Source organism: Pectinophora gossypiella, unplaced genomic scaffold (assembly GCF_024362695.1).
Source record: "Pectinophora gossypiella unplaced genomic scaffold, ilPecGoss1.1 Pgos_75, whole genome shotgun sequence".
In the NCBI taxonomy this organism is placed as follows: domain Eukaryota; kingdom Metazoa; phylum Arthropoda; class Insecta; order Lepidoptera; family Gelechiidae; genus Pectinophora; species Pectinophora gossypiella.
In genome coordinates this window covers 71,869-87,953 of record NW_026063285.1, presented here as the reverse complement: position 1 = coordinate 87,953, position 16,085 = coordinate 71,869, and the positions used below count along the sequence as shown (strand labels likewise).

Here is a 16,085-nt window from a genome sequence, read left to right as displayed (position 1 = left end):
GGGCACGGTGGTGAGCATGCTGTACTTGCTCTTCAATAAATGCTGGGCGTCCGGTCTTGTGCCAAGAGATTGGTGTAGAGCGGTGATTGTGCCGTTGTTTAAGGGTACATACTTATTTTTTTTAACTTTAATTTTCACAGTCTATCCCGCTACGCTTTTTATTTCCTATACCTAAAGGTTGCCTGGAAGACATTGCTACCTTAGCAATAAGGGCGCCTGTTGTACTTGTTACGTAACCGGTACCTTCGCCCGCCTGCTCACACCCATACGCCGTGACCAGCGTCGTTCCACGAGTTCAAGTCAGCGTAATTAATGGAACAGCCAGCCTGCTGAGCCAGCGCCCGAACGCGATGCGCTGACGTCAATCACGCCACCAAATTGTGACCTCGATTTAGCCATAATGTAAAATAGTTTTTAAGTAAAATTCAGTGTAGTCCTAACTTCGGACTCATTCGCACCTAGGTTAGTTAGGTTTAGCTGTAAATTTAAAATATAATTTCATTCTAAGTGATTCTAGTTTCTCTTCTTCACCCTCCGTCTGTCGCTCACTTAATTTACTACCTAACTAATTGTAATTGTTTATTTTTAATGTTTCTTTTAAATTCAATAAAGAGTTTTTGTATTGATTCAACAAAAACCTTGATTTTTTCAATGAATTTCATTCCCAGTAAAAATTGAATCCACAAATGTTTGCTTGGATTAAGACTAACTTGTCTATTGCGTGGTTCTGTTAAAAAGAATCACATCTTAATTTGGTTTTTCAAAAAGTCGTTTACATGATTTTCTCTACTTATAAAGCGACGGTATTCGGCAAATATACAACAAGACACATAAAAAAAGCCTAATAGGTCGAGTCAACCGATAATAAGGTACAATTTTTCATAGGTAAGAACATCCCAGAGTCGGTTACAAAAAAAACTACTATAACACAGACGAAGTCACGGTTGACCAGCTAGTGAATTCATAAAGGAATGTTATGATATGAGACTTTAGTTGAAAGCTTTTATTTCAAAATAAATTATGTTGCTGTTTTATCTTTACTTTGAACGTCACATTTAGAGGCTAATATCAATTTGTTACGCGATGTTTGAATAACAAAGATTCTAATTTAAAAAAATACGTTATTTTTATGTCATTTCTATATATGATTTAAAAAATTAAGTACCACTTCTCACTAAAACATCATAGAAGTGAAGCTACAAGGAAAAAAAGGAAGGGGAAGACCAAGAAGAGCTTACGTGGAACAGATTTAAAAGAAGGCGAACTTCGGATTTGATAAGGAAGTGAAAGAATGGGCCTTTGATAGACTAGAATGGAGAATGCTACGCCGACGAGAGCGTGGCTCTTAATGTGATGATCTTCTTTTATCGTGTGGGTTGTGAGGTCAATTACCAATCTCATCAACCCTGGTGTCAAGGTTATTATTGATCCACGAAAGGCCCCTGACGTGGCTCATGTAACGATTACTCACTTACACCAGTAAGTAGTAATCGGGACGACCGGCTTAACGTGCCTTCTAATCACGGATCATCTTACTTTCGGACAATCAGGTGATCAACCTGAATTGTCCTAACCAAACTAGAGATCACAAACTGATTTTTGTAATATGTCCCCACCGGGATGACACCCATAATAACCCTGGCACCAGGGTTGATGAGGTTGGTAATTCACATCACAACCCACACGATAGAAGAAGATATGAATGAACCTACCCATTTTACTAAGAATACTTACTCAACTTTATTCTTCTGAAATAGCTATTTTATTCAAGAAAACTTTATCTTAATATTATATTTTTTTATGTAAATTAGTTTTCAAGTGAACATTAAAATGCCTAAGCCTAAGCACTAAATTTTAATAATTATTAGTTTTAAATTAGATTTTAGTTACTAAGTAAGTAAGTACTACGAAGCACTTATTTATATAACGTATTTAGTTTATGTGTCTTGGCAGTAAGTTGCCAAGCTGTGATAAATTCTGCTCTTCCAATTTTGTTTAGGTATAATTAAAATAAACAGGGTAACAAACACTAAAATATTCATGAATTTTCCGACAGGAAATTCCACTTGATATCAACTCAGAATCATGGTCTGAATCATCCCGCTCAATATTCGTTACGTTGTCACTAACACCCATCGGAACTTGTATGGCTACCTGACAAAGAGTGGCCCCAAGACACCTACAGTCTATTATAAACACCTAACCATCTCATCCAACTCGCACGCTTATCAACTCATGCGCACGATGTACCTACTCAGATGACGTTAAAATCACAGCGCGGAGATCAGACACGACTGAACATAAAGCCGGCGTTACGTGTGACTTTGATGAGTGACGTCACTTGCGCCCACGCATTGTGCTGATATTACTACATGAAATTCGCGATGATATATTTGCATGTTACTGACATTTTGGTTTGGCTTTAATTGGTGGAGCGGCTTGATGATAATTCAACACCCAAAACAAATAGTTCACGGTATAATACATAATTTGTGGCCTTTGTGTGCTCAATAATAACGCCTGTAGTGTAAATACAGAGATGTATTTGTTTGTCTTTATTTCTGTATCAATCAATAAAGTATACATGGTGTTAGTGACATCGTAACGAAAACTTTGAGGGATAATTCAGACCATGATTCTGAGTTGATATCAAGTGAAAATAGTTTAAAAAAACACATAATTTTTTTGAATTTTCCGACATGAAATTCCACTTGATATCAACTCAGAATCATGGTCTGAAAATAGTTTAAAAAAAAAACATAATTTTTTGAATTTTCCGACATGAAATTCCACTTGATATCAACTCAGAATCATGGTCTGAATCATATGAAATCCATATGAAACCCCTCAGTTTACGTTACGGTGTCACTAACACCCATACCTACTTGTATGGCTACTAGTATGTACTTGTACGAGGTGTAACTGACATCGTAACGAATACTGAGAGGGATGATTCAGCTCATTATTTTGTGTAATGAGTTCATATCAAGTGGAATTTTCCATCGCAAAAGTATAGTATTTAAAATAATTAGAAAAAACTAAAAAACATCATGAATTTTTCGAAGGAAAATTCCACTTGATATGAACTCAGAATCATGGTCTAAATCATCCCCCTCAGTATTCGTTACGATGTCACTAACATCCTGTATTGTCTTATCTTAATTACCCTGATGGCGTGAGGTCGGCCATCGACCTCAAAACCCACCGGAAAGATTTAAAACAACAAAGAAAGTATTTGAAATTTTCAATTCCCGCCACTTTTCTAGCCACACACCTGCCATCATAGATGACGCGTCGTCGCAACGTATAACGATGTAATATAAGATTTATTCTCCGACCAAGGTCCTCGTGTTCATTACACATTAAATACATGTCATTAAGCTGGGGAATACAGCATTGGTCTCATGCCAAACACACCTGGTGCCTGTCTGGTAACAACTGGTTTATAAGAAAATTATAAGAAAAACGCTACTATATGGAATGGGGAATGTTTGAAAATGAATAAAAGAAACGTAATAAAGTATAAGAGCGACCACAGTACACCCTAAACAACGAGGTCCTTACTTCCCTGCGTGGGCGGCAGGGTTCAGCCTACAGTGTTCAGTTCCGAAACGCCTAGCGGCGCTACCGCGCGACCTATTGATGTTTTGTGTGAATTCTTAAGTTATTTAAAATAAACTAAGTATATACTAGTTCTCAGTGTTTCCCTTAAAAAAGATAAAACAAAACACGGAAACAAAACTGACCATCAAAACACGCAAGAAAAAACAACTTACACAAAATAGTACAAATAATTAGACAACAAACATTAAGACAAATTGTAAAAGAGTGTATGGACTGGTCAACAATGGTGATGTCCTTTATAAAACGGCCTCAGCATAAGCTGCGGCGCGAGCCACGACGCTGGTATTCTGTGGACCCTGCTAAATGAGGCACGGAAATCGTGTATTATACTTTTAACTACGCTGTTTGTAGTCACTATGCTACACCGACTTGCTTCTCAAACGGGGAGCACCAGTTCTAACGCCGGTACCAGACTTGCGCCAATGAGTTATTCATTTATCTTAAGTACATTTTTCACTAGCGGCCTCTGTGGTCCAGTGTGCGTTGGGCTCACGATCACGAGGTCCCGGGTTCAAATCCCGGTGGGGACATATCATAAAAATCATTTTGTGATCCCTAGTTTCGTTAGGACATTACAGGGTGATCACCTGATTGTCCGAAACTAAGATGATCCGTGCTTCGGAAGGCACGTTAAGCCGTTGGTCCCGGTTACTATTTACTGATGTATCGTTCGTTCCATGAGTCATGTCAGGTGCGTTTGGCGGCTCAATAAGAACCCTGACACCAGGTGCAGGTGGATTACCAATCTCAGCAACCCACACGATAGAAGAAGAAGAAATGCATTTTTCACTAACACAGTTAGCTCGATCATTATAGTCGGCGATACGGCTCACCACGTATCACGTTGGTCTAACAGAAAGCTCGGTGAGGTGCGGGTACTTAGTTCATCTTGCGATGGATGTACCTTTGACTACTCCTATTAGAAAATTATAGTGTGTGTGTGTGTAACATCCTAGAGCTGCGCTTAGGGAGGTTAAGGATAAGGAAGCGATTATATTGGTTCTTAGCAAACTCATCCCTTGCTACGCAGCTTCGCACATATTTAGTGGAAACGCTGCCTAAGGATAGGACGACGCCGACCCCAGTTGGTAGACAGCTTTACTTTTATGTTTTTTCTCTACATCCAGTTGTGTCCTCTTACACGATGGACTAATGTTATAGGCGATATGCTGATCCCTTATCACCATAAGTGATGATTACTTGTGGCTCTGCCCACCCCATTAGGGATTACGGGCGTGAGTTTATGTATGTATGTATGTATGTATCCAGTTTTACACCCAGAAGTTTACACTTAATGTATTTGAAATTATTTTAAAGCCAGCCATTACAAACAGAAACTGTAAAACTTAATTGCGATATAAAACTGAAATTCTTTTCAAGTCATTTGAAACATTTCGTTGTAAATAACCCGGCAATAGGCGAATAAACAGTGTTTAGTGCCACTAAACATGTTTAACATTAACATATCTGTAGAACTGCAATCGGCACTCGTTCCCTTAATAAACACGAGGAGTGATAGACTAAACAGACTCGCTAGGGGAGAACAGATCTTGCCACTGCGTGTACGCATATACGTCATCTTGACAGCACTGCGAATTGTAGGATCAATATATTTTTTAGTTTAAAACGGCAATGGCTCCGATTCTGCAGACACCTCCTAATTTTACTTTAAGTTATACCTACCTGTCATTTTCTTATCCACTGAAAACGAAAGGGACGGATGATTGACAGCTCTTAATTTTAGCAAGAATGAGTAAATGAATGAATAAGCCGGACGAATCAAAAAGGTATCTCGCTGGTATGCAAACCGTTTGACGTCTGCTAAATGGCTGTCCGTTTCGGACCCACGGTACCCTGGCGATACCTCTGGTGGTATCGTGGGTCTTTAAAAATCAACCGATACCCCCAACTAATAGTGTTGTGACATTAATTAATAATAGCTTTGTCATCTTTATTAAATTTATTGTCATAGTTAATTCTGTCCAATGTAATTTTTTTATTGGGTTGTTTTAGATTTGTGCTTAAAATTGACGTGTGTTCCATGAATTTTATGCTTGTCGATTCCCCGTCCCTTTCCTTTTCGGCGGATAAGAAAATGACAGGTATAACTTAAAATAAAATAAGATTGTGTGTACTGGAGCCAGCACCACTTTCCATTTCAAATGAAGAGAAAAAATAAAAGGATTTCGTACTTTCTTATGGTCCTAAGTTTTGCGTAACTTATCGTAGATGTGCCGCAAATGGCATTAACTATTTGGCCGGACAAATGGAGCTCAAGAGCGCTGAACGGGCTCTCACCCGTTTAAACCGGATCGACAACTTAAATCATTAAATCATTTTACATATTCGGACAAATCAGGTGATTCAGCATGCAATGTTCTAGCCAAACAAAGGACAGCTTCACAAAGTGATTTTCAACAGTGTCTGAGTCCAGTGGTTTGAGTGTTAAGCTCAGAGGTCCCGGGTTCACATCCCGGTGGGGACATATCACAAAAATCACTATGTGTTCCCTAGTTTGGTTAGAACATTACAGGCTGATCACCTGATTGTCCGAAAATGTAAAATGATTTAATGATTTAAGTTGTCGATCCGGTTTAAACGGGTGAGAGCCCGTTCAGCGCTCTTGAGCTCCATTTGTCCGGCCAAATAGTTAATGCCATTTGCGGCACATCTACGATAAGTTACGCAAAACTTAGGACCATAAGAAAGTACGAAATCCTTTTATTTTTTCTCTTCATTTGAAATGGAAAGTGGTGCTGGCTCCAGTACACACAATCTTATTTTATTTTAAGTTATACCTGTCATTTTCTTATCCGCCGAAAAGGAAAGGGACGGGTAATCGACAAGCATAAAATTCATGGAACACACGTCAATTTTAAGCACAAATCTAAAACAACCCAATAAAAAAATTACATTGGACAGAATTAACTATGACAATAAATTTAATAAAGATGACAAATCATCATCATCCGTGCTTCGGAAGGCACTTTAAGCTCCGGTCACTACTTACTGATGTAAGTAAGTAGTCGTTACATGAGTCATGTCAGGGGCCTTTGGCGGCTCAAAAGTAACCCTGACACTAGAGTTGATGGGGTTGATAATCCATTTCACAACCCACACGATAGAAGAGAAGAAGAACAGTGTGGGGACACAATCGGGAATCGAAGCTGGATCTACAAATCGTTAGCCCGAAGCTTTGACCACTAGATCACGGCGGTTGTTGTTTGTGTATATTATATCTACCCACTACAACAACAACAACCACTCAACCAACAAGACAAGACCCAGCCGACAAGAGCGTGGCTCTTAAATTGATGACGTGATGATATCTACCCACTAGGTACATTAATCCTCATCGAAGTCGGTTCACCATCAGCTCCGCCCGAATGAGTTTCATAATCGCTCCGGTTAATTTGATTTGTTAGACACCTAATAGCTATGCCAGATGAAATATGGCCGCTCCGACCGTAAATTTTATAAAAAAATACTTCTTTTTATTTATTTCGCTGTTCCGAAATATTTTGACGATCTAAGCGAAATGTTTAATAGGTGTCAAATAGGCCTACGGTATAATGTGGTTAAATATTTATAGATGATATGAAAATAAAATCCCCTCCTCCACCTCCACGAAGAAGACCAAATAGGCCAAATGTTAGGCAGGTGCCTTGCAAAAAAATATTTTATTGGAGATGTCCTTAGAAAAGGTTCAGTACGTCTACTCTGAACCGGCGTGCGAGTATGAAACGATTGATGAATGTGGAGGAAGCTAGAGAAATAAGTCAGGTTCGAAGCAAATGCAATTCCATAGCCTCTGCTTACCCCGGTGGGAAATAGGCGTAAATTTATTAAACAGAACGAAAAGTTCAGTACATTTATTGATTATATTTCAATAAGATAACATTATACAATTCGTCTCAATGCGCGGTAAGAATTAGATCTGTCAAAGTACGTAAGCTAGTGTTGTGACATTTATGAGCATAGTGATGTATCAGTCGATATTAGGTCGATCGACTCTTTTCTATCTAAGAGTATGTATGTTTAAAAATTATGTAAATTCAGGTAGAATCGTCACTAGTACGCAAGCCTTAAGCGATTGCTGGAATTAAGAATCTACGTTTGGCAAACACTTGCCAACTTTTGCCGACATTGCCGGTCTAATGCACACTCAATTTAATTACGTCGGTTACGAATAGTAACCCTTTACGAAGTACCGTAGTAATCAAGGTTTATGAGAACACTATAACACGTAAGTACCACAAACTCAGGATAGAATTCCTATAGGAGTGCACATAGCAACAAGTTATCGAAGCAACCTGCAGATCTATATTACTTAAGTACATTCATCGTAACATGATAACACTTTGTAATTTAAAAAATACGTATGGGGTAACCTGTTAATTCCTTAGCGTTTAGAAATAAGATTGTAACAACATCATTGAATACACAATGGCCCCGATTCCTGTAGACACCTCCTAATTTTACTTTAAGTTATACCTGTCATTTTCTTATCCACCGAAAAGGAAAGGGACGGATAATTGACCGCCCGTAATTTTAGGAAGAATGAGTAAATGAATGGATAACCCGGGGGAATCAAAAAGGTATCTCGCTGGTATGCAAACCGTTTGACGTGTGCTGTCAACATAATTCTGTCGGTTTATTGGCCAGTGTAAAATTTTTAGACGGTTGTTTTAGATTTGTGCTTAAAATTGACGCGAGTTCCATACATTTTATACTTGTCGATTACCCTTCCCTTTCCTTTTCGGCAGATAAGAAAATGACACATAACTTAAAATAAAATTAGATGATGTTTACAGGAATTGGCACCATTAAGCTGTTGGATACCTGAATAATAAATAAACATGGATATGATGAACTTAATGAACAACTCGCATGCGACAGCTTGTCAGATCATCACCTACTTATACAGGAATTCCGACCATGATTCTAAATTGACATCAAGCAGAATTTTTCGTCGCAAATTTAATCTTCTATCGTGTGGGTTGTGAGGTGAATTATCAACCTCATAACCTTGGTGTCAAAACTATTAAGTCGCCAAAGGCTTATATAGCGATTACTCACATCGCTAAATAGTAACCGGGACTAACGAATTAACTCAAGTCGAGGCTAAGGGACACACTGCTTAGCGGAGAACTTATCGAATTTAGTACCTAACGTTCTTGTTGGGTTATGTTCGAACTACGTATGTAAAATGTAGAAACCGACAGAGGGATTGCGTCCTCTAACATGATGGACTAATGTTATGGGCGATAGGCCACCACCACCATAAGGTTCATCATATCCATCTTAGGACTTCGTATGCTTCGTATGTAGTGGCTGCAAGTTGTCTTTGATTACTTGTGGCTCTGCCCACCCCATTTGGGATTACGGGCGTGAGTATGTATGTATGTAGAATGGCATCTCAGCTGAGCGAGGGGTTTCTTAGACCTTATATGTTGTAAGTTACCTTGATTGTTATGGTTTTTCTATTTTGTTATTTATTTAGGCGAGTAGAAATATGTATGTATGTATATGTGTGTATGTATGTATAATAATATATATATATTTATTATATATATATTATTTATTATTACTATTTTCTTATTTTATTTTTCTTTTTATTATTGTTCGTGTCATTATATGTTTATTGCACCAGCCCGTGCTCCAATGCATTAACTTCTTTCACCCTAAGGTTGCCTGGCAGAAATTGCTATTTAGCAATAAGGCCGCCTATTGTACTTATGTTTTTATTCGTATGTTTATGTCCTTTGTATATGTCGTTGTGCAATAAAGTATTATTGATTGAAAGTATTATTGATTGAAATATGTTTATTAGATAAGCGCATCTCGCCATCAAACGTAACTGTTTGGCGGGTTAAAATTGTAAGAAATAAAATTGTACTTACCAATTTAACAGTAAATTAAAAAAAGAATCATGATCTGAATCACCCCCGCAGTATTCGGTACGGTGTCACTAACACCCTGTATAATTGTCCATTATGATCAGACAAGCCACAACCCCTCCGATAGAACAACATACTCGACAAGTTACGTTACCTCACGTTCTGTACATAACAGCTTCGGTGACATGATCCGGAGGACCCAGGTTCGATTGAATGGGGACATATCACAAAAATCACTTTGTGATCAAACAAGACGAATACCTAATGCTTTTTGACGTTACTTATTGTATTGACGATGCGCGCCCGCGGCATGTCCCTGGTGCGCAGAGTGCGGGCCAGCTCCAATGTCATCCTGCAAATGATCGGCGATAGGCTGGACTGTCCTTATCTCCGGCATTGCTGCGACAGACATGTGCCTGTATCGATGCCGGTGAGAAGGTATTGTTAATATTCTGTGGTCATTGTTGTTTTATATTTTAATTGATTTTAATTGTTTTATCTGATTCTATTTTATTTTATTTATTATTTTAAGTTATTTGAATGAATGTTTTATTATGTAAATTATGGATCATTGTTATCTGAAATAAAGAAATTTTAATTTAATTTTATTTATTTATTTATTATTGTAAATTTACTACTTAAGTCACCGACATAGCTCAGAGAATTGCCAAGCTGAAGTGGCAGTGGGCAGGACACAGCGAGGAGAACCGATAGCCCCTGGGTCGGAAAGGTTCTCGAATGGCGACCACGATCAATGTCGTCGGACGACGCTCATGGGTAGGCCCGCTAGAAGGTGGACCGATGATCTGATGAAGGTCGCGGGAACCGATCGTCGTGGAGATCCTTAGGGGAGGCCTATGCCCAGCAGTGGACGTACGGCTGATAATGATGATGATACTTGTAAATTTGCCACATATGACATTAACTACTTGGCCGGACAAATAGGGAGTGCTGAGGGATCTCACCCTAGGGGAATTTAAGATAACAGACCTGAAGGTGGCAGATAGGCGCGAACCTTCGCTTAGTTTACCTAAAGAATTAATCGACCCTAGTGGCGAGGTCGGTTTCGGGGTCCTGAAGTGTTTGCTGTCGCGAGCTAATAGGCCACCTCTAAAGCTAAACCGCTCGGTACACAATACCATAGGTAATTAGATATTTACTTCTGTAATATAACATGATTTGTGGACATTTAAGAGACATAAAGTACTTAAACTACTTGGCAAGAATACAAGTACCTACTGTCGTAAAGATAATTGATAACCAAGCGATACTAATAAAGCATAATAATATAAATATTGTACATTGTTATGGAGGACATTGGCACAAATATATTTATAACTAGCTTTTGCCCGCAGCTTTGCTCGCGTTAAATTCTGGGTAACACAGTTCACCTTTCCTAATGTACCAATTTTTATCGTCCTAACTTGAAATCTGAGAAAAGTCCCAAATAAAGGGTTGGTGGCAAACCAAAAAAATAATTATGCACGATTTTTTATTAGTCACAAATATTCCGCATACCAATTTATAGCTTTTTACCTTCAAAATTGCGGAATGCTCCATACCAACTTCCACCCTACATTTTGGGGAAGTAGGGGGGGCTGGTTAGAAAGAAACAAAAAGTAACCTATGTCACTTTTTATCCCTTCGACTATCTCCACTTAAAAAATCACGTCAATTTGTTTCTCCGTTTTGCCGTGAAAGACGGACCAACAAACAGACCTACACTTTCCCATTTATAATATTAGTATATTTGTCATTTATATTACCTAATCTTTTTCTTTCGTGTCAGTAAGTTTAGTACCCGAGACCATGGAATAGAAAAAAGAAAGCAAAGGTCCTAACGCGCATTTTTTATACGAACCTTTTACTACTACTCCTGCAAACAGATAGCTAGGTACGATAGCTCTACTGCTTCTCAAATTCCATAGCCGATCATACTAAGATTTTTCTCCTTGCTTGATAGTCGATATTAGATTTTTTGCCCTGCAACGTTATTACAGGTACTATCGTGAAGCTTTGTGCGTCGTAAAGTTTTTAGACGGGTAGAGTGCAAAGTTGTAGTGAGAACTATTTGCTTTTTTTTTGACGTGACTTATTGTAGATTTGCCGCAGATGGCATTAATTACTTGGCCGGACAAATGGGGAGCGCTGAGGGCTCTCACCCGGTACAACGTTTAAGACAACAGGCATGAGGGTGCCCAGTTGGGCGCGAACCTCGGCTCAGGGCGTCGTCTGAGAGGAAAAATATTTGAAAGAATTAATCGACCCTTGTGGGTCGATAGCGATAAGCGCTGAATGAGGGAAATCGTCGACCACGCCGGCGGGGTCGGTATCGGGGCCCTGAAGTGTTTGGTGTCGCGAGCTGATTGGCTGCCTCTATGGCTAGAGTAATCGGGTCGTCGGGGAACTATTTGCTCATACAAATATGGGGCGCGTATTGCGCTCACTTGGCCCTTCCAACCTCTTTCTTCTATTCCGTGGCCGACACTTAGCTCATGCAACGGGCTACAGCCGGGTCACACGGCTTAACATGCCTTCTGAAGCACGGAATCATCGGATAATCGGATGATCAGCATGCAATGTCCTATCCAAACAAGGGACAGCCTCTTAAAGTATTTTCTTAAATCAAATTATTTGCGAACACATAAAAATATAAAAAGGTAGTAAAATAATTTACATAACAGGGTTTTGATGTGTTCGGCCTGCATGCGGGCGTACAAATAAAAAAATAAAAATTGGTTCGTTTAAAAAAGTTACTTATTGTTATTGAAAATTATACTACTATTTTTGAATTAAAAGTATTCATTAATTTTTTGTCAGACGTGTCCGGAAAACGAACCCAGGACCTCTGAATAATGAGCCTAACGTAACGCAGTTATTTGTCTTTATGGTAGAGTCGGGAGAAAATGCATTGAACCCAAGACTAAACGAACATCTAAAAGTGTTTAGAAGTTAAAAATAACCGTAATGGTATTTCAATTTTACATTTTTCAGAAAATATTTCTGTACTTAATATTTTTCATCAATCACTGTGGTCCTGTGTCAGGGGCTTGCTGAAGGAAGGCCGGTTCCAACCCTGGTACTGGATTTGCACCAAAAATTAGCACCATGCACCATGACTTATTAATTTATCTTCAGTACAGTTCTCACCAACACATTGGCTCGACCGTTACAGACAGCGTTCACACTCACATTTTACAGCTAAATGAAATCTTACTTGTTAAAACTCCCAACAAAGAGAAGAAGTTGCAAATTGGAATTCGACAAAACATTCGCGTTTCATTTAATCAACCAGTGTAATTTGCTACAATAATTAAATATTCCGATTGTCACAAGCCAGAATGCGAATAAGTAAATACTTACATGTAGATATTTATTGGTAGTACTATTTCATCACAATGTAATTTTAATTTATCACAGAATATTCACACAAACAGACACCTCACATGCTCCGATTTTTGTCAGTTTCCGTATTCAGTTTTTACTTATTTATTTCGACCAATCCGACAGCACTGCACATAATGTCTGGAAGTGATCTAGTTCGAACAAACTATTGCTTGGAAATCAGGTATTTTGTTTGCCTCTGCGCCCACTAACAAGTGAACTGAAGTCGGTTTATATGAAATCATAGATCAGTGAGGGAGAGTCGACACGGTTTTAAATTCATGAAACGCATTAGTTACCTATTATTTCGTAGCATCGTTCTTGTGGTAGAAATCCATGAAATGATCTCAAATACATAATAGAATGACATTTAATTCTTTTTTTTTGTATATATATACCAAAACTTCACATGCCTCTGACAGACCCAGAAGTATTAAACCTGAGACAAATAACATGAATCATACTAATAGGTAAAGTCACCAGCCATCGCCTAACGACATAAGTAGTCAAAATGTCTGAAGTCTGTGTGTCAACACATAGAGAGGATACAACGCCAAGTGTGTAAGTGTACAGTCATGAGCAATATAATGTACCCACTTTAGGACTCTGTCGACCTAACATATTTGACATTTAGTGAGACTTACAGTTCAATTTGTCAGAGAAGTTAATGTGACATGGTACCATAGTGTATACATATTAAAGCTCGTGACCGTATGTAAGTCAATGGTGAACTACAGCTGTTCGATTTTTAAATTGGACATGGAGAACGACTTGATTTTAAAAACTCAACTCTCAATTTTTTTTTTATTTAATGAGAAACAAAGATAAAAGGTCCAGTTAGCTGAAATCCATGAAATTAGAAGGTGAAAGACGTCGGACAGCGCCATCTATAATTTGAGCGGGGAAAGTCTCTCATTCATCGAACCAATGCGACTTATGCTGAGTGAGGTCTATTTTTTATTGAGGACGTTAACCAACGCCATGATTATTTCGACCAACATCAGTTTTGTTTCTGTCTTTATTATTTGTGTAAGTTTTGTAATACTATTTTTTTTTTTATGTTAATGTGTTCCGGCTCACCACCTATCACGTCGTGAGCTTATGCTTTTTTTTTTTTTAAATAAGTAATATAGACACGCGTTTGACCACCATCTCACATGATGGTAAATGACGATGTGGTCTAGGGTGGACATAGCAAATGCCTATTAACTCTAGCCTTGAAGACAGACAGATTATAACGGGATGGATAAACAGACCACCGCAGCAGTCGTTATATATAATTAAGTATGCTATTTTTTATATTATTACTGTGGCATTCTCTAATAAAAAAGGATGTTCTTTTTTTTATTCAAATCTACCTGTTCCGCAGATTTTCGTAACTTCCCAGTATAACCATCATCACCACCCGCCTATCTACTCTTTGCGCGTCTCATCTAATATTAGAATGCGCGTGCGACGCCGTGGTTGCTGCGTATCAGTTTTGGTTTTTATTGTACGACGGCGTCCGGTGTATTTCTGGACGAATGGTCCCCAAACCATCGATATGACGGCTTCTCGTCCTCGTCACCAGGAGACCAGACGAGTTGACGACAGATGTCAGAGGAACAAACAGAGCAACCTATAAACTGTTTTATGTGATTCGAACGAGACGAGAATAGTCGGGTAGGAATTGTTTTCTTTAAAGTCTTAAAAGTGTTAAAGTTGCCAATGATATCATTCGTTTTAAAAACGAGATGTTTGGAAACTGTTATTTGAGAAATGTTACACGTTTTTGACATTTGGTTTCGCAATTTTTTCATAAATAAAGCTTACTGGCCAATACTTACCTATTTGTATGTACTATTAAAAGTCCTAATAGTATATTAATAGTATTTTGTACCCCTATTGATTTATGACGATTGACGTAATTGTAGTAAGTAAATACCTCAGTCCCTATACATGAGAATTTACTTATCTCGGCTAAATAGTGAAAACCATGTAAGTGCTTCTTTGAAAAATCACATTTGGATGTGATTTTTGTTAGCAAAACCTCGCAATATTCGCAATAGACACACTAGTTTCAATCCAGGTAAAAAACGTGGTCTCAATTTACATCCAGAATTATTTTAGTTAAAAGAAATCGAGATATTGTTCATAAAATCCCATCAAAATGTGATTTTACGTAAAGGCGCTTATGTGTATGTTCCGTCCTGTAAGTAATATAATGTAAGTCAATCTAGAAAACCATATATCTTCCTCCTAAAAATCAATAATACAACTCTTGATAACTCCAGAAAGTATCTAAGATTATTTATCTATCTACTTCTTTCAATCTGCTCCTGCATTATATCGCTTCTAGGGCCATAAATAAATAAATCACTTGTACCTCATTCGCGCAGGCACTCACCCAGGCTGGTAAAGGGCCCACCAATCAGACGGGGGCCATAAACCCCATCAAGGGGCCACAAGCACCTCGTTCTACTCCACATAAATCACACACGGCATCCGATCGCGCGCACTCCACAAAAATCCTATTTCCTTACGACTCTGGGCTGGAGTCAGAATTATTATTTGAAACTTATTTAATTCTTTATTACGGAAGTCTTTATTTAATTCTTTATTGAAAATTAAATCTTATTATACTGTTTATTGCACACATAGCAGAAATTTACGGAGACCGTAAAAAAAATGCGCAGCTTTATATAAAACAGTGCAGTGAGTTTGTTGAATTGAGCATTGAACATGATAATTAGCGGCCGCCACTGCCGATACCGGACTTGCACTCTCTATCTCTCCTCTCTCTCTCTCTCTCTCTCTCTCTCTCTCTCTCTCTCTCTCTCTCTCTCTTTCTCTCTCCTTGGCATTTATTATTGCTATCTGACGGTGGGGTTTGTACATACATACATACATAAACTCACGCCCGTAATCCCAAATGGGGTGGGCAGAGCCACAAGTAATCAAAGACAACTTGCAGCCACTGTTGATACGAAGTCCTAAGATGGATATGATGAACGTTATGGTGATAAGGGATCAGCCTATCGCCCATAACATTAGTCCATCATGTTAGAGAACGCAATCCCTCTGTCTGTGTGGGGTTTGTCTTCTTCGTATTTCTCTTCCACTTCGCTCTATCGGACGTGTCGTTTTCAGTGACATTGCACAAGCACAGCTTTTTTTTGACCAGATCCGCCCATCTTG

General features: G+C 38.5%; 1 protein-coding gene across 1 annotated transcript in view; it reads right to left on the bottom strand.

Annotated features, from left to right (window-relative positions):
* Positions 1-13,132, bottom strand: part of LOC126381653 (potassium channel subfamily K member 15-like) — a 51,988-nt gene extending 38,856 nt beyond the window's left edge. The window contains exon 1 of the mRNA XM_050031109.1: positions 12,888-13,132. The gene's annotated coding sequence lies outside the window, so the exon portion shown is untranslated. The remainder of the gene's footprint in view (positions 1-12,887) is intronic.
* Positions 13,133-16,085: the final 2,953 nt, after the last annotated feature.